The 18,583-nt window shown below is 43.8% G+C and overlaps 1 pseudogene; it reads left to right on the top strand.

Annotated features, from left to right (window-relative positions):
- The first annotated feature begins 332 nt into the window (after positions 1–332).
- Positions 333–18,583, top strand: part of LOC137545262 (ubiquitin carboxyl-terminal hydrolase 16-like) — a 178,593-nt pseudogene continuing 160,342 nt past the window's right edge.

Raw genomic sequence — 18,583 nt, 5'->3', positions numbered from 1 at the left:
GGGCCTATCAAAGGAAGAGGCTTAGGGGGCATCAGGGACCTGAAGAGAAAACGTTACGAAGGGAATCACGAGACAACAGCACTGTAGATGCCCTGAAGATCATTAATTTAACCTCAGTAGAACTTTCTTCTTCTGAGCAAACAGTTTTGGCCAGGGGATTGACTTTCTCATCCACCAAAAAGATCGATATTTTTGAAACCATCAAGGACCTGTACCTTTTCTGCCGAAGACTTACATTGAAAAGGATGTAACACAATGATTCCACCACGCCACAGATGAGGGATTTGATCAATTTGCCAGACGCTGTTGACAGACAGGTATTCCAAGATCTCATGGAATTGCTTGATGAAAACGAAAATGGGAGTGAATCTGAGCCAGCTGAAAACCGCCGCAAGGGTAAGTTTAGACCTCAATCCTCCTTTCTTCCCAATCTATCCATGTACCCAGCCATAAAAATCTTCTTTGAGTTGGTTTCCAAGGATATTGAAAAGCTTAGGGACATTGGGGGTTGTGGGAATAACCTGACCAGGGATGAGCGGCTAGCCATTACCAATCTATCAAAGCGGGTGGATCTTGTTATTCGTGAGGCCGACAAGGGAGGCAACGTGGTCCTGTGGCCGGTAGAGAGTTACATCAAAGAGGCCAAAAGACAATTGGGCAACTGTCTCCAGATACTACAGGACCCTTCACTCTAACCCGAGTGAGGTCTTTAAAACAAAATTAGACCGCCTACTTGATCAAGGGAAGTCAGCTGGAGTCATTTCACAGAGGGAACATGCTTTTTTAACAGTCAACAAACCAATAACACCGACGTTTTATTTGCTGCCCAAGGTGCACAAAAATAAGGATCAGCCACCAGGTAGACCTATAGTCTCGGGGATTGGGAGTTTAATTGAGAAGAGCTGCTCTTTCATTGATTTCTTTTTGCAGGAACATGTTTGCTCACTTGACTCTTATGTGAGGGACTCTCTGGATTTGATTACTAAATTAAATCATGTTCATATTCCCACAGGCACAATCATGATTTCATTGGACGTTGAGTCATTATACACCAATATAGGACATCATTATGCGGTGGAAGCAGTACGATACTTTTTGTCTTCAACCACGATTTCCAGATCTGAATTCAATGACTTCTTGCTATCACTCCTGGACTATGTGTTAAAACACAATTTCTTCACCTTTGATGGTAGGTTGTACCTACAAGTGCATGGCATCTCTATGGGAGCCAAATGTGCCCCATCAGTGGCTAATCTATTCTTGGGCTGGTGGGAGCGAGAAGTAGTCTGGGGGCCGGGTCTTGAACAATTTCACCCACACATATGGGGCTGGTATCGTTTCATTGATGATATCTTATTGCTCTGGGATGGACCAGAGCCCCTAGCTCTTGAGTTCATCCGGGCACTGGGCGAAAATGATCTCAATATTGTACTTACCTCGCAAATGTCTCCTGAGTCCTTGGACTTCCTGGATCTCCATCTCTCTTTTTCAGGTACAGGACAGATAGAGACCACACTTTATCGGAAGGAAACGGCGGTCAACAGCTTGCTACACTACGATTCATTCCACACTAAAAGTTTGAAAAGCAACATTCCGGTGGGACAGTTTTTAAGACTGAGGAGGAATTGTTCCAATGAGACTGACTTCCAGGCACAATCCATTTTATTGAAGGAGAGGTTCAGGAGCCGGGGTTATCCCAGGCATGTAGTCGAACAGGCATATCAAAGAGCAACCAAGACAAACAGGGAGAGATTACTGTATTCCACGTGAAAGAAATCTAGTGATCTGGTAAGATTCTGTACACCGTACAATAGCAGCTGGAATACACTGAGAGACATAGTTACTAAGCATTGGCCTGTTTTACAAACGGACTCTATCCTAAATAGGTATTTACCAGTGAGACCATCAATCACAACAAAGAGGGCCACTAACCTTAAAGACCGTCTTTGTCAGAGCCACTTCCAGCGGCGACACAGGAGGAGGCCGGCTGTGTGTGGCAGCTTCCCCTGTGGAAGATGCAACATCTGTGAAATGATGATACCCACCAGAGAAGTACAGAGTGACAAAACGAATAAAATATTCAAATTAAGGGATTATATCAACTGCCAATCTGAGGGGGTAATATACTTATTGTGGTGCCCGTGCAACAAACGATATGTGGGACAAACCAAAAACATGCTGAAGAGTCGTATCCAAAAACACATGTCCACCATACGATTAGCCAACCGCGACCATGCTGATGGTAAGCAATTGACTCTGGTGGCTGAACATGCCCTCAAAGCCCATGGTGGCAGCACCCGAGGTTGGAGGGTATGTGGTTTATCTAAGGTGTACCTCTCTTCTAGGGGCGGGGATGTTACTCAGCTTCTTTTGAGGCAGGAGGATCTTTGACCTCGGCACCTTAGCACCGGTAGGTCTCAATGAGGAATTTTCATTCCTTGGTTTTTTACATTAATTGGTTTTCTCTGGAGCACACCTCTCGTCTCCCCCTGTGTTTGCAGTGTGTTTTTCTGTACCCCCTTTCTTAGGGAGGGACACTCAGTGAGTAGGTGACCTCCTTCACTGTGGAGCTCCACCTTTGTGAGTAGGGTGCAGCCCTTTCTATGTTTAGTTGTGCAATGACACTCTATTTTGCACCTTTAACATGTTGTGCATGGGCACTTTACTGATATGGGCACACGCACGTTTTCCCGGTTATTTGATCCCTCTAGATCGTTGGTGAGTTCGATCATTGGGCATTTATCAGTTATAGTAACCTATTGCACCTTAGCATGTGGTTTGTCTATCTGTGTGCACACTCCTTTGTGTGGGGGGTACGTGTTTATCGGCTGCATGTGCGTACCGGAATTGTATTTATCTGTCACTGTCTCCAGTTGGTCTTGGTAAGTTGACCACTGCATTGCTTGTGCACTCAATAATTAGGCCTCATGTACTGTACCTGTATTTCTCAGATGGAGTCACTTAAATGTGATATATCCCTTATGTGCTGATACATCTTCTATGCTGATTTTTAATACAGTTGTGTCTTATCTCTTATTTCTAGATTGATGATCTTTTTCTCCCCCCTTTCTTTTGCCTGTTCTTACGATACGGTTGGGGTCACATGAACTCTTGGCTCACTCAATACCTCTTCTGGCCACCATCTGAAGATCCATCATCTACCTCATTCGTTTCATCTGATTGCTGATCCATTGATTGACAACTGGAACAGAACTTAGTTGTGCATTCATGTGATGGACTGTAGCTCTCTATGGGTCCTGGACATATGGTTGTGTTTTGTACAACTGTCTCATGTACATATGTATATGGATTTGGCACAGTGAATCTGCAGTATCTGTTCTGCCCAGCAGGTGTCAGCAGCACTCCTGCTGTTTATATAGGTGGTGTTATTTATTGTGATACAGTATATTTGTGCTTGCCAGTATTTTATTATTAATAATAATATTTTCTTATATATTTTTTATTTCTGTATGTTTTTGTACTCAGAGCCCCCTGTTTTTGGCTCACCTGTCAGGCAGCCATCTTTTGTGCTAATTTAATGATTCCCTTACAACTATTTTTCTAAACTATATGCAATTTTAATTCTAAATGCCCATTTTTTGATCTTCATCAAGATGGCCGCGGCTCTGGTGGGCGGATACAGGGGCAGGGATGGCCGACCACGTCATACAGTACGTGGAGTCCAGTCCCCATGCGTGGCCACGCACGATTGATCACCCCCGACTCCGCCTTGCCTGCCGCCGCCCCCTTGCGTCACGTTATGTGACTATTTAGCCACTCGGAGAACGGGTGGTTACATGCCCGGAAGAAGCCGCTTGCAGCGGCGAATCGCAATGGCCTCCACACACTAGTCCCTCCGCACAGATGCCTGCCGGTAAGCCTTTCATTCACGGTTGATTCTTCGCATCTTATTTCTTTCACTTGGCCCAATCTGGCCCCTACCACTCTGAATTCCGTTGCATCTCGGACACTGGCACCCATTTCACATCATTTTTCCCTACTCGGTGCACGTCACTTTCACAGGTTGGTTAATTTCCATCCTCGGATCTTCCCTGTATTCACCCCTTCACCTTTATTTTGTTACTGGCTTGCAGCGGTATGATTACATCATAAACAATTTATAATACGCATTTACTACTGCACCACTGAGCATTTACAGTGCAATGTTTGAGGGCATTATCCATTCAGTGTGATTGTTTTTAACTGGTTTTATTGTTGGTATGGTTTGAATAAAGGCTATATATTTTTTGTACTCTAATTCCTTGTGGTGCGGTTTTTGCAGGGCCAGCTTCTTTTTCTTTTTTTTCTCTATATTGCTGCAGCTATGGCCGGCCTTTCTGCACACAATGGTTGTTATATTGCTATATTATAATTACCTGATATTTAATACTAGCCGACCCGCGGCGTAATATACGCCGCATAAGAGGGTAGAGGGCAGGGAGGGGGTATTGGGCACAGCGGTGGGGAGGGGGGTTGGACCCCCCTCAACTGGGTCCCCCATGTGTGCTCTACCTCCAGCTTAAGCTCAGCAGGAACCCCCCTCATCTGGGTCCCCCATGTGCACTCCCCCTCCTGCTTAAGCACAGTAGCAGCCACCACTATTAGTAAGAGGCAGCGGGCGGGGATGACTCACCTCTTCCGTGTTCCATCGTGCGTTCCACTGTTGTCACTTCCTGCAATGCCGCACACTGTATTGGTGTAATTTGCCTTTTTAAAACAGAAGGACATCTGCAATAATTCAGCTATAAGTGAACATTTACGGTTACCCACAATGCACAGCTACTAAATATGCAAATTACCCCTTTTCCTCCTTGATAAGCCAAGCAAGCATTCAGAGCCGCTGGTGTATAGCATGCATATAGCTTTAAATTTTACACAGTCATATCAAACCCACATGTAGACAGTCTGTTTCAGACTTTTGGTCCTCATCAGTACATGGCAGGGATTGATACGGCTGTATGAGATAGGGCTTTGACCAGTACAACAGATTAACCAAGCAGCTCAGGGTGACCCAAACCACTCGGAATGTATAGGGGGATAAAAGGTACCAAAAAGACCTCCTACTAAAAAAAGCAAAGCTTGGTGTAATTTGCCTTCCTAAAACAGAAGGAAATATGCAATAATTCAGCTATAAGTGAACATTTGTGGTTACCCACAATGCACTGCTACTAAATATGCAAATAATTCCTTTTCACCCTTAGTAAGGGCCCGTTTCCACTGTAGCGTTACGAAATCGCCGGCGAATCACCGCAGGCAAATCGCATGCGGGTGCGATTCCGCATGCGTTTTTTGCCGCGATTTCGCATGCGATTTCGCATAGGTAAGGCTGTATGCGATTTTAACCATGTCACTGCCTGTGTGAATTAACATGGGTACCTATGCGAAATCGCATGCGAAATCGCGGCAAAAAACGCATGGGGAAAACGCATGCGATTTCCCTATTAAATACATTGTGTGCGATTCGCCTGCATTCCACACGCAGGCGAATTCTGAGGCCCCTACCCTGCAGATTTTTTCTGCACAGAAAAACGTGCGGGGAAACGCACAAGTGGAAACAGTCCCATCTACTGACTGTGCGGATCCGCATGCGTTGCCCGCATGCGGATTCGCGATAGTGGAAACGGGCCCTAAGCCTAGCAAGCATCCAGAACCACTGGTGTATAGCAAGCCTATAGCTTTAAATTTTACACAGCCATATCAAACCCACATGTGACAGCCTGTTTCAGACTTTTGGTCCTCATCTGTACATGGCAAGGATTGATTAGGCTGTATGAGATAAGGCTTGGACCAGTACAACAGAGAAACCAAGCAGCTCAGGGTGACCCAAACCACTCAGAATGTATAGGGGGATAAAAGGAACCAAAAAGACCTCCTACTAAAAAAATCTAAGCTTGGTGTAATTTGCCTTTTAAAACAGAAGTAACTATGCAATAATTCAGCTATAAGTGAACATTTGTGATTACCCACATTGCACCACTACTAAATATGCAAATCAGTCTTTTTCATCCTTGGTAAGTCAAGCAAGCCTATAGCTTTACGTTTTACACAGTCATATCAAACCCACATGTGATAGTCTGTTTCAGCCATTTGATCTTCATCAGTACATAGCAGGGATTGATAAGGTTGTATGAGATAGGGCTTGGACCAGTACAACAGAGTAACCAAGCAGCTCAGGGTGACCTAAACTACTAAGAATGTATAGGAGGATAAAAGAGACCAAAAACCCCTCCTACTAAAAAAAGCAAAGCTTGGTGTGATTTTCCTTCTTAAAACAGAAGCAAATTTGCAATAATTCAGCTATAAGTGAACATTTGTGTTTACTCACAATGCACTGCTACTGAATATGCACATTATCCCTCTTTGCCCTTGGTTTGATTTGACACTACTTCTTCTTCTTGCTTAGACCAGCCCCTTCTTTTTGCTTGGACCGGCCCTGGGGGCAGGGCACTACTTCTTCTTCTTGCTTGAAGGTTGAGGCACTTACTCTATTATATATATAGATTATTTTCTGATGGTGCTTGTCCACTTTTCCGTTTTGTTTTTAGTAAAACCTGTCTGAAGCCATAGAGATGAAAAATAATGCAATGTGGTCAGCTTTCTGTTGTGTGCACACTCAAAAACCATGTTTTCCAAAGTTAAAGTCGCTGTAAGCGGAAGTTAACCACCCTGGCGTTCTGATTAAATCGCCAGGGTGGCTGCGGGAGGGTTTTTTTTAAATAAAAAAAAAACTATTTCATGCAGCCAACTGAAAGTTGGCTGCATGAAAGCCCACTAGAGGGCGCTCCGGAGGCGATCTTCCGATCGCCTCCGGCGCCCAGAATAAACAAGGAAGGCCGCAATGAGCGGCCTTCCTTGTTTTGCTTATATCGTCGCCATAGCGACGAGCGGAGTGACGTCATCGACGTCAGCCGACGTCCTGACGTCAGCCGCCTCCGATCCAGCCCTTAGCGCTGGCCGGAACTTTTTGTTCCGGCTACGCTGGGCTCAGGCGGCTGGGGGGACCCTCTTTCGCCGCTGCTCGCGGCGAATCGCCGCAGAGCGGCGGCGATCAGGCAGCACACGCGGCTGGCAAAGTGCCGGCTGCGTGTGCTGCTTTTTATTTCATTCAAATCGGCCCAGCAGGGCCTGAGCGGCAGCCGCTGGCGGTGTTGGACGAGCTGAGCTCGTCCAGACCGCTCAGCTGGTTAAAACCTAAATTGACCTGCAGAAACGAACCTCTTGACCTGAAGAAACGGGTGGGTGTCTCTTCTGGGAAACACATTGTCTATTAGTCTAATAAAGTGACTTTTAATCACTTTCTGTTCCCCTGTAGTCCTGTGACTAGTCATGGTAAGCATTGCCTAGCAACCATGGGACTTCTCAGCCCTCCTTACAGCTGCCATCCGCTATTATTATTATTATTTAGTATTTATATAGCGCCAACATCTTACACAGCACTGTACAGAGTATATATTGTCTTGTCACTAACTGTCCATCAGAGGGGCTCACAATCTAATACCTGCTATAGTCTTATGTCTATGTATGTATCGTGTAGCATATGGATGGTAGTCTAGGGCCAATTTAGGGGGGAAGCTAATTAACTTTTCTGTGTGTTTTGGGGATGTGGGAGGAAACCAGAGTGCCCGGGGGAAACCCAGACAGACAGGGGAAGAACATACAAACTCCTTGCAGATGTTGACCTGGCTGGGATTTGAACCGGGGACCCAGCGTTGCAAGGCGAGAGCACTAACCACTATGCCACCGTGCACCGTGGCACTGTGACAGGCTGAAACCTTTCCCTCTGCTGTATATTCTCTCCAAGAAGACCAACGGTCACGTCTTGCTACACCGCACTTCCCTTCCTGTATCCTGGACTCTTTGCTGAGGTCTCTTGCCCACTGCTGACTGGAGAGCCCGGTCACCAGCTGCCCTCTAAGAGGGACACAAGCTGATTTTGGCTGATCCTTACCGAAAGCCACTACAATCCAGGTGAGACCTGTCCTGGATAGGACAGTGTGATTGCTACTTTCTGCCAATTTCAGAGCGCTCTTTTTGTTTGTTTTTAGCCATATTTCCATGAAAGATGTCCACAACCCAAGAACTACTTCCAGAGCAAGGATGCATTGTTGGCATGGGACAGACAGGAGTGCAGAAGCAGGAGGTAGAGAGGTGTGCATCTTTAGCTGCAACAGGTGCCCACTGGGCATCCCCATTGCAGCTGATGGCTCTTTTTTCCTGTTTGGATGTTGACAAGCAGCAACATAACATGCTTAACATGGCACAGCAGAGACCCGGGTAACCTAAGAGTAGCAAAACAGGGGCCGAGGGCATTGTCAGACATGAAGATGCAAGGAACCAGCAAGAAAACAAGCCCTTGCAACTACTCCAGGTACCCTATAAACAGGCATACTTCTTTGATGAAACAGAAAAGTAGTTCCACTTGATCTGTCACTGAACAGATATCAGAGACTTATCATTCTGAACATGGATGTAAAATACTTAGGAATGGACAGAGATTACGTGAGGCCTAAAGCAAGGTATTATTGCCTTCACTTTCGTCTATTGTCTTTTTGGTATGCTGAAGTGGGAGAGTGGTCAGAGAAGAAAGCTGGCAGACAGGCAGTTGCCTAGTTTGCTTTGTGAAGTAATGGTAGTTTTATTGCAGCTGTAAAAGACAGAATAACAACAAAATAACTCTCAAAAACCCAGTGCCCCAAAGTTGACAGCATTAAAGAGACATTGATGCGGAAATAATGTATGTGTAGTACAGCTAAGAAATAAAACATTACAGAGACATAAGTCTAATATTGTTTCCAGTAAGGGAAGAGTGAAGAAACTCCAGTTGTTATCTATGCAAAAGAGCCATTGAGCTCCACGACTTTCAAAGTCGCATAGAGCTCTGTCTTCTGAGGCTGTCAGTCACTGTATTTTTTTTTTTGCTTTCCAGAGGACAATTCAAAAGTTTACTGGTCTGCTCTGTAAAATCATTTAGAATGCTGCGTAGTGCGTAAACTGCAAATATTAGAGAATGATGCAATGTTATAAAAAAATACTATATAACTGAAAATAAAATAATGAGAACATTTTGAAGAACAAAATTCAAGCATGCATTTCAAAAGAGCTACAGTACGGTTTTTTTTTTTCAAGTCAAGCTAGTTGGTAAATTCAATAAATTCAAAAGCCTGCAGAGTTGAACTTTCTACTTCCTTAATGTGGAGAATTCTAATTCAGAATGAAATGGATACACTCAAATGTGCATGTGTAGCCGCTGGTTTTGGTAAGCTCTCGTTATTCTCATGGAGTCCATGCCCAAAATAAATTATGCACAGCTTCGTAAACAGCAGAATTCCCTTTTTGCGCTGCTAAATGGTATTACAACCTATGACAAATCTAATCTCTTGCCTGTCAGCTTAGATTTATTTCACTTATGAAATCCAAGTGTCCACACTTATTCACTGTGTATATATCATATTGTGTTTGCTACTCACAATCCGCTGAAGTGATGAATCAAACACTCTCCGGAGTAGGAAAAGCAATTTTTACTTTCATTTTTTTTCACATTTTAATGCTTTTCTTTATAACCTGGGGATCTTTATTTTGTTTGATTTTTTTTCCAATCTGACCACCTAATATAACCCTAAAACAACTTCATAAAAATATTAAATCAGGACTTCGGAGTTGATCTACCACTGTGTGTGCTGACTTTTAAAGGATACCCGAAGTGACATGTGACATGATGAGATAGACATGTGTATGTACAGTGCCTATCAAACAAATAACTATGCTGTGTTCCTTTTTTTTTCTTTCTCTGCCTGAAATAGTTAAATATCAGGTATGTAAGTGGCTGACTCAGTCCTGACTCAGACAGGAAGTGACTACAGTGTGACCCTCACTGATAAGAAATTCCAACTATTCCAAATAGATAATCTTGCTTATGATAAGAGAAGGTATCAAAATAGTTCTTCTATGTTCATTTACTTAGGTACAATCAGTCTGATTTACTGATGTTCTTCCAGCATGGGGATTGAAATGATTTACAATATATAGCAGCACGGTGGTGTAGTGGTTAATAGTTAGCGCCTTCACCTTGCAACGATGGGTCCCCGGTTTGAATCCCAGCCAGGTCAACACCTGCATGGAGTTTGTATGTTCTCCCTGTGTCTGCGTGGGTTTCCTCTGGGCACTCCGGTTTCCTCCCACATACCATACCAAAAACATACAGATCAGTTAATTAGCTTTCCCCTAAATTGTCCCTAGACTATGACACATGCACTGTCACCTCCGCTCCCCTCCGCTGTCCCGCTCTCGCCGCACAGTGCAGAGGACAACCTCGAGGTCACCCTTACTGCGCCGCTGTCAATCACCGCCATGTTGTCCATGGCTTACTGTGCAGGTGCAGAACTATTTCGCCTGCGCAGTGAGCCGTGGACAACGTGATGGTGATTGACAGCTGTGATTTTTACTTCTTATAACCAATTAGTAGATAGTATCTCAGTCAGAGTTATTCACCAACCTTTGCTCCTCCAACACTTCACCACTGCTTACCCGCCATCATCATAGCTCTAATTCCCTCCTTTGGAAATACACCGCTCCTTATGTGTCCCTCTAAACCTCCACTTACATTTTAAGCCTATTTGGCAGCCCCCTCCTCCCCATGGGCTCTTCTCTGCCACCATATAGACTCAGTGACTCTATACTGCCATATTTATCCCCACATTGCAAATTGCAAACGTTGTTTATTGTTACATCACTATTTTGTATACCATTGTTTAATAATGCAATGCCCTTGCGTAATATTGTTTAATGTTATAATGTCTTCTCTATTTATTGTACAGCTGATGACGTGACCAGGTACAGTTTGTAATGTTAACTCATTACACATAGACAGGTGCACTACAGGAATACTTTAGGACCAGTGCACACCAAAAATTGCTAGCGTAATCGTGAACGCTCTGCACTTTTTGAAGTGATTTTTCAGAGTGATTCTAGGCATGTGTCTATCAACTTTCTAAGCATGCCTAGCGATTTTTGGAGCATTTTGGTGTAGCATTTTTTATTTTTTGTTACAATACAAAAACGCTTGGAAAATTGCTCTGTTCTAGCACTTTTTAGCGCGTTTTTCCACTTTCATATACTTAACATTGAGGCTGAATTGCCTCATAACAGTGCAGAAATGCTGCACAAATAGCTATGCTAATTTATAAAACCTATAAGAATAAGATAGTGGGGCTGCCTTATTTGTCAGTCGGTATCTGATGCAGCTTTTTGTATTGTGAACTGTGGATCTTGCCATTTTACAATTTACTGCACACAAGAGTATTAACCCCCCAGGCGTTCAGTTTCTGTGGGATTTGTGTGCAAAAAGTGATCCATTTTGTTTTCCTAACCCATTCTATCCCCCGTGTGTCCCCTTCTGTCCCTAGTGTGCCGCTTTCTGTCCCCTGTGTGTCCTCCTCTGCCCTGGTTTGTATTCTGCTACCCCTCATTTGTCCTCCACCCCCCACCCCATTTTGTCCTCCACTCCCCCGTCCTTCATGGCTCCCCTAGTTCCGGCTTCTGCTGATCGTGTCATCAGCAGAAGCCGCCACTAGAGGCGCAGTGATGGAGAGGAGACGTCCATGATTGCCCCTGGGGCAGTTGAATAGGTGAGCCGCACCTCAAAGTACAGACAAAGTAAGACAGAAGAGGACTCACTGGGGAGGACATGGAGGACAAATGGGGGGGGGAGCGGAGGACAAAGGGGAGGGGGAAGTGGGGGAAAAATGGGGGGGGGGCAGAGGAGGACACATGGGGGAGCGGTGAGGCTCTGAACTGCAACCCAACACAATGTCGTGCATACCACTTTCAGGGTTTGTTTTTGACCAACACAGTGTCAGGCATACCACTCAGGAGGTTAAAAAACATATATTATTATTATTTAGTATTTATATAGTGCCAACATCTCTAGCAGCATTGCACACAGTATATAGTCTTGTCACTTAACTGTCCCTTGCGGGGGTTTATAATCAAATCCCTACCATAGTCATATGACTATGTATACATCATGTAGTATATACGCTTCTCCTGTACTCACACTGAACCTTGAAACAAGATCAGTTTAATGTAACTGTAAGAGAAATCGACTCTTGCAGCTTATGTAAAAAACCTTTACCAAGTTAGGTCAGAAACAGTTGATAAAATATCATCAGTAATCAGAGTTATAAATGATATCTATGTAATTGAAAACTTTTTTTCAAGGTTGTTGCAAGGGAACTTTGCCTAGGCAACCATCCATGACAAGTTGTATCAAACCATTTATATTTTTTTAAATCTCCTTCGGCTTTTCCCACTCACAGCAAAATTGCCGGCTTATTTTGCGGACAAGCTGATAAACGGCTAGCTCCTTTGCAGTTATGTTCTGCTGTTATCCATACTATTGGTACTTTGTTAGCCTTTTCCTGCTGAGATGATTAGGGAATGGCTTCAGCCTCTGGGGTTTATATCAATGGTATTTTGTACTTTCTTTTGCTTGAATAATACTGACATTTTTTGGGCCTTATCGGTATTGTGATTTTTTTAATAAGTATTGCTATAGGCAGACATGATAGCAAAATTAAAACCCTGTAACATATGAGGAAGGGCCTTTACTGTTCGCTAACATTCTCATAAAGTGTGAAAATGAGCTTCAAAACATGGTCAGGGCCAGAGCTACCATAGGAAAAAATTGCAATTGCCTCAGGGCCCTAGAGCCTGTAGGGGCCCTCAAGGTGTCCCTCCCCCATCTTAACTGTTGCTCCCCAGGGACTCTGCAGAGTCTGTTAAGTTGGGAGGTGATTGGGGGAGGGTCAGCAGCCAGCTCTTGGGCCCAGGAGGAAAATTTGGCTGCAACAAAGGGCCTCTAATGACACTTTTTGGTCGGGGGTGTCTGTTGGGGGGCCCCCTAGGGCCCAATTGTTACTTGAACCGGCCCTGAACATGGTATAAAACAGATTCAAAGGACCTTTAGCATAGGATTGACAGGTGTGCGCCACCACCAGGCCCACACTGGGTTCACACTGCACCCCAGCCCTGCCAAGGACGGCCACAGTGAATCTGATGTAAGGTTTGCTGTGACTATCACATTGTTCCCATCAGTCCACTGGTGCCCATAGTAATAAATAGCATGACATCTATGATAGGTTCAATGTCTTTCTTGCTTCCACAAAGTTGTGCAGGATGAGACTTAACCTTCCATCACTGCAAGGCACAAAACGGTCATCTCAGAACATGTCTAAATGGAGCATATACTTAACATAGGATCCATCAAAGTCCTACTTTGTTACAATAAACTGTAAACATTTTATTGAGCAGTTGTCATTACTAGAAGGTAAGCCAATACCGGCCTTCTCTTTTAAATGGATTTTAATTGTTTCGGTTTTTTTTGGGTGCCTCCAGCTTGTAGAATTCTTGCGCTTGCTTCCACCCCGGGCAGAGGGAAGAGGAAGGGGAGGGGACTGAAGGTTCCTCTCTAAATGGGAAAGGTTATTTGGACAGAGGTTAGGGATTGTACAGGAGGCTGAATTGCTGCCAATCTTTGACTTGTGAAAAAAGCATGCATATACGGGTCAGTACTGTCATGGTTAACCAGCTCCCGACCGCCTAATGCCGATGCGTGGTGGGAGTGTGGCTGCTGGGAGACCGCTTAATGTCAATAGGCATTGAAGTTCGGTGGGAAGGGTTAGCAGGGAACGCGCACTCGCGTGTGCGTTCCATGCTAGTAAACAGAGCAGGGATCCGTCAACAGCCTGCCCGCCATGATTGGAGCTGGCAGGCTGAATCAAATGAAAAAAAGGCTATTTACATTTGTACAGCACTGCTGTCTAGTAGCTCTATTAGTGGCAAGAAGAGGAGGTAAAATTCAATTGGGTTATAAATTGTATGGCCGAGCATTAAATTGTTAAAGTGTCGAAAGGCTGAATTGTAAAAAAAATTGCCTGGTGACTAGTGGTGTATAAACCTCTGGTCTTCAAGTGGTTGAACTAGTTATAGGCATTAGTGTAAACACAGTACAAACATGCTGTCCCTGTAATCTCTGCACCTGATACAAATGTTTCACCTTGCTTTATGAAAGAACCAGCCCTGCTGACACGCGTCTGTATAGGCCAGCCCAGCAATGTCAGCCAAGGGGATTGGGTCCTGATGCCTGACGGGCAACATAAGTCAAAAATGTGTATGCACCAATGGGAACTACAGTGAAAATAATGTAATGAAAAAAAGTGCTTATTTTTTACAATAATTATGTATACATTATTTAGTCAGTGTTTGCCCATTGTAAAATCTTTCATCTCCCTGATTTACATTCTAAAATGTATCACATGGCGACCTCTTTACTGCTGGCAGGTCACTTCTGTGGAAGGAGAAGCTGCTTTTTTGGCAGTTAGAAACAGCTGCAATTTCCCACAGTGCAACAAGGCCCATTGTGATGTCAGTACCTAGGTCATGACATCACACTGTGGGAGGGGTTTCACCACAATATCAGCCATGCAGCGGCCCCTGATGATCCGTTTGAGAAAAGGTAAACATTTCTCATGGGAAAGGGGGTATCAGCTACTGATTGAGATGAAGGTTAATCCTGGGTTACAGTTTCTCTTTAAAGGGAACCTGAAGCAAGAAAAATTATTTAAAATAAACACATGATCTACCTGCAAATGAATATTACATACTTACCTCGCTATCAGTTCCACTCAGAAGCTCACCATTTTCTTCTCACAGTGATCCCTTCCAGTTCTTACAATATTTTGTCAGAACTGAAATATACCAGTTGCTGTCAGTTACAACTGAATGTGCAAGGTAATATCCACGTTTCCCTATGGTTCAAGTGGGTGATATTACAGTTTCCCAATGTGCTGGCCAAGAAGCTGTTATGGGGTAATGGCCTTTTTTAAAATGGAGGATGAAGAAATCTATTGATCACAGTGGACAAACAGGACACAGAAGAGGAGAAAGATATTGAATAGTAGACTACACAGGAGGTAAGTATGACCTGTGTATGGTTATTTTGACTTTTTATTTTCAGTTCAGGTTCTGTTTAAGGAGAAAGAAGTGTACGTCGGAGCCGGGTTTGTTGTTTCCACCTGCTTCCTGTGGTCGGTTGCCGCTCTGCAAACTGCCTTTGTGAGTAGTACAATTACCTTACCTGTTGATATCCCGTATATGAAAACATTGTGCTACTGGCCTCCCATTTTTTTTTCTCCTGTGTCTTTTTCTCTACGGTACTGAGACACCACTACTACTCTATATAGCTAAAGAAATTAGGCATACAAAGGTAGAAATCATCCTTTTTTTTTTTTATTTGGTCACTTTTTAGCAACTTTCTTTAAAGGAGGAACAGCAAAGAAACTTAACAATGCTGGGGGGGGGGGGGGGGGGGGGGGAGTGGGCGGATAAGACTGTAAAAGTGCCTTACCAACAATTAATTTCACAGCCTTGCTATTGGTTTAAGAAAATAAGTGCTGTATTAGGTTAAAAACTGGTGCGCTTTATAGATGAATAGCATCTTTTAAGCCGTTTAAGAGTTTTGGAAGTACAGTAAAGTCAGCAGAAACACATAAGAAGGGCACATAAGGGGAGCTTTGGTTTTCATTTAGACAGGAGGCTGCTAAAGGTAGGATTACGGTTGCATTGTAAATGCAGACAGCCTGATTCCCGAAGAGGGATTGAGAGGAAGCATTCTGTAGATATTATACTGTAACCGAGAGCTTTAAAGAGGCTCCCCACTATTATCCTGGTTTATTGATTTTTACATATACTCGTATCGCTTCTGCAAATTGTATCAACAGACCTTTGGAAACCTTACCACAAAAGAAAAAGGTGACTGGCCTTATATGAAGTAAAAACAGTATTTTTGCAGCAACTATGTTTTTCTACTGAGAAATGCAACTTTGTGAAAGTCACAAGATAAGGTCAGCGATTACTCATGTCTCTGTGTCATGTCATGTTGAATCGAAATACGGTTTTATAAATGTGCAAAAGCATCCTTATACAATCATATTGTACAACTTTTTGAGAGAATACCGCTAGAGATGGTCATTGAGATGCAAATAAGCTACACCTGCTATTGCCGAAATTCTGTTTTGTCCCCACTTTTATTGCCTGATGAAGCGGGCTGGGCTTGCGAAACGCATTGCACTGTTTTTGGGGTACCGTATAATAAATGTATTGATTTATATGAAGACAGGATCTCGTGTCTGCTTTTGGGAGGCAAGCCCACCACTTCCTAAAAGCAATTTTTAAAATGTTATTGACTTTTATCCTGCTGGCGCCTCTGTTCTACATACAAATATCAACTCAAAATTGTTTGCATATCTTTGACCATCCCCAGAGCCTAACACCTCCCCCCTCCCCCCCTTATTACCACTGATCAACAACCTGACACACTTTTGCTAGTATATTCCGGCGTATAAGACGACTGGGCGTATAAGACAACCCCCCATTTTTTTAGTTAAAATATAGGATGTACTCGCTGTATAAGACTACCCCTCTTCCAATGCACGCCAAATTTAAAAAAAAAATCATATACTGGTGCTATGTATAAACAAATACTGGTGCTGTACTGTATGTGGTACCCAGTATATAGCAGTATATAGGCGATTGACTGGTTGGATTGGTCACCTCTCCCTAAGTGCATAGGTCAGCTCTCCTTGTCTACCTGTTTATCAGAGCGGTATGGAAGAATAGATTGTGCTGTGCCCATAAAACACGCCTTTTTCACCCTTCTGGCCCACCCTTGCATTCTATTTACCTCCTTCTCTGCCTCTCAGATCTCACACATGTGCGCCTGTCGGTAACAGGATAGGGCATATCACCCGGCATCAATGATACCCGGCATATAAGACGACCCCTGACTTTTCAAATTATTTTGAAGGGTTAAAAAGTAGTCTTAGATACTTTAAAGGGAGCCTAAAGTGGAAAGAAAAAGTTGATAATTTAACCCACCTGGGACTTCCTCCAGCCCCCTGCAGTCCTTCTAAACCCTTGCTACCATTCCACCTCCTCCGCTTAACAGCAGCACCCCTTTGCATGAATGACCACAAAGACACAGAAGAACTGCAGGGAACTGAAAAAAACCCTAAGTGAATTAAACTGCCAACTTATTTTTCACTTCAGGTTCCCTTTAAGTAAATGTTCATAAGACACTGTACAGTGGGTTGCAAAAGTATTCGGCCCCCTTGAAGTTTTCCACATTTTGACACATTACTGCCACAAACATGCATCAATTTTATTGGAATTCCACGTGAAAGACCAATACAAAGTGGTGTACATGTGAGAAGTGGATCGAAAATCATACATGATTCCAAACATTTTTTTACAAATAAATAACTGCAAAGTGGGGTGTGCGAAATTATTCAGCCCCCTGAGTCAATACTTTGTAGAACCACCTTTTGCTGCAATTACAGCTGCCAGTCTTTTAGGGTATGTCTCTACCAGCTTTGCACATCTAGAGACTGAAATCCTTGCCCATTCTTCTTTGCAAAACAGCTCCAGCTCAGTCAGATTAGATGGACAGCGGTTGTGAACAGCAGTTTTCAGATCTTGCCACAGATTATTGATTGGATTTAGATCTGGACTTTGACTGGGCCATTCTAACACATAGATATGTTTTGCTTTAAACCATTCCATTGTTGCCCTGGCTTTATGTTTAGGGTCATTGTCCTGCTGGAAGGTGAACCTCCGCCCCAGTCTCAAGTCTTTTGCAGTCTCCAAAAAGGTTTTCTTCCAAATTTGCCCTGTACTTGGCTCCATCCATCTTCCCATCAACTCTGACCAGCTTCCCAGTCCCTGCTGAAGAGAAGCACTCCCCGAGCATGATGCTGCCACCACCATATTTGACAGTGGGGATGGTGTGTTCCATTTTGGTCTCATCTGACCAGAGCACCTTCTTCCACATGGTTGCTGTGTCCCCCACATGGCTTGTGGCAAACTGCAAACAGGACTTCTTATGCTTTCTGTTAACAATGCTTTTCTTCTTGCCACTCTTCCATAAAGGCCAACTTTGTACAGTGCATGACTAATAGTTGTCCTATGGACAGAGTCTCCCACCTGAGCTGTAGATCTCTGCAGCTCATCCAGAGTCACCATGGGCCTCTTGACTGCATTTCTGATCAGCGCTCTCCTTGTTCGGCCTGTGAGTTTAGGTGGATGGCCTTGTCATGGTAGGTTTACAGTTGTGCCATACTCCTTCCATTTCTGAATGATCGCTTGAACAGTGCTCCATGGGATGTTCAATGCTTTGGAAATCTTCTTGTAGCCTAAGCCTGCTTTAAATTTCTCAATAACTTGATCCCTGACCTGTCTTGTGTGTTCTTTGGACTTCACAGTGTTGTTGCTCCCAATATTCTCTTGGACAACCCCTGAGGGCCTCACAGAGCACCTGTATTTGTACTGACATTAGATCACACACAGGTGCACTCTAATTAGTCATTAGCACTCATCCGGCAATGTCTATAGGCAACTGACTGCACTCAGATCAAATGGGCCGAATAATTATGCACACACCACTTTGCAGTTATTTATTTGTAAAACATGTTTGGAATCATGTATGATTTTCATTCCACTTCTCATGTGTACAGCACTTTGTGTTGGTCTT

Source organism: Hyperolius riggenbachi, chromosome 2 (genome assembly GCF_040937935.1).
Source record: "Hyperolius riggenbachi isolate aHypRig1 chromosome 2, aHypRig1.pri, whole genome shotgun sequence".
Classification (NCBI taxonomy): Eukaryota; Metazoa; Chordata; class Amphibia; order Anura; family Hyperoliidae; genus Hyperolius; species Hyperolius riggenbachi.
This window is presented reverse-complemented; position numbering and strand designations above follow the sequence as displayed.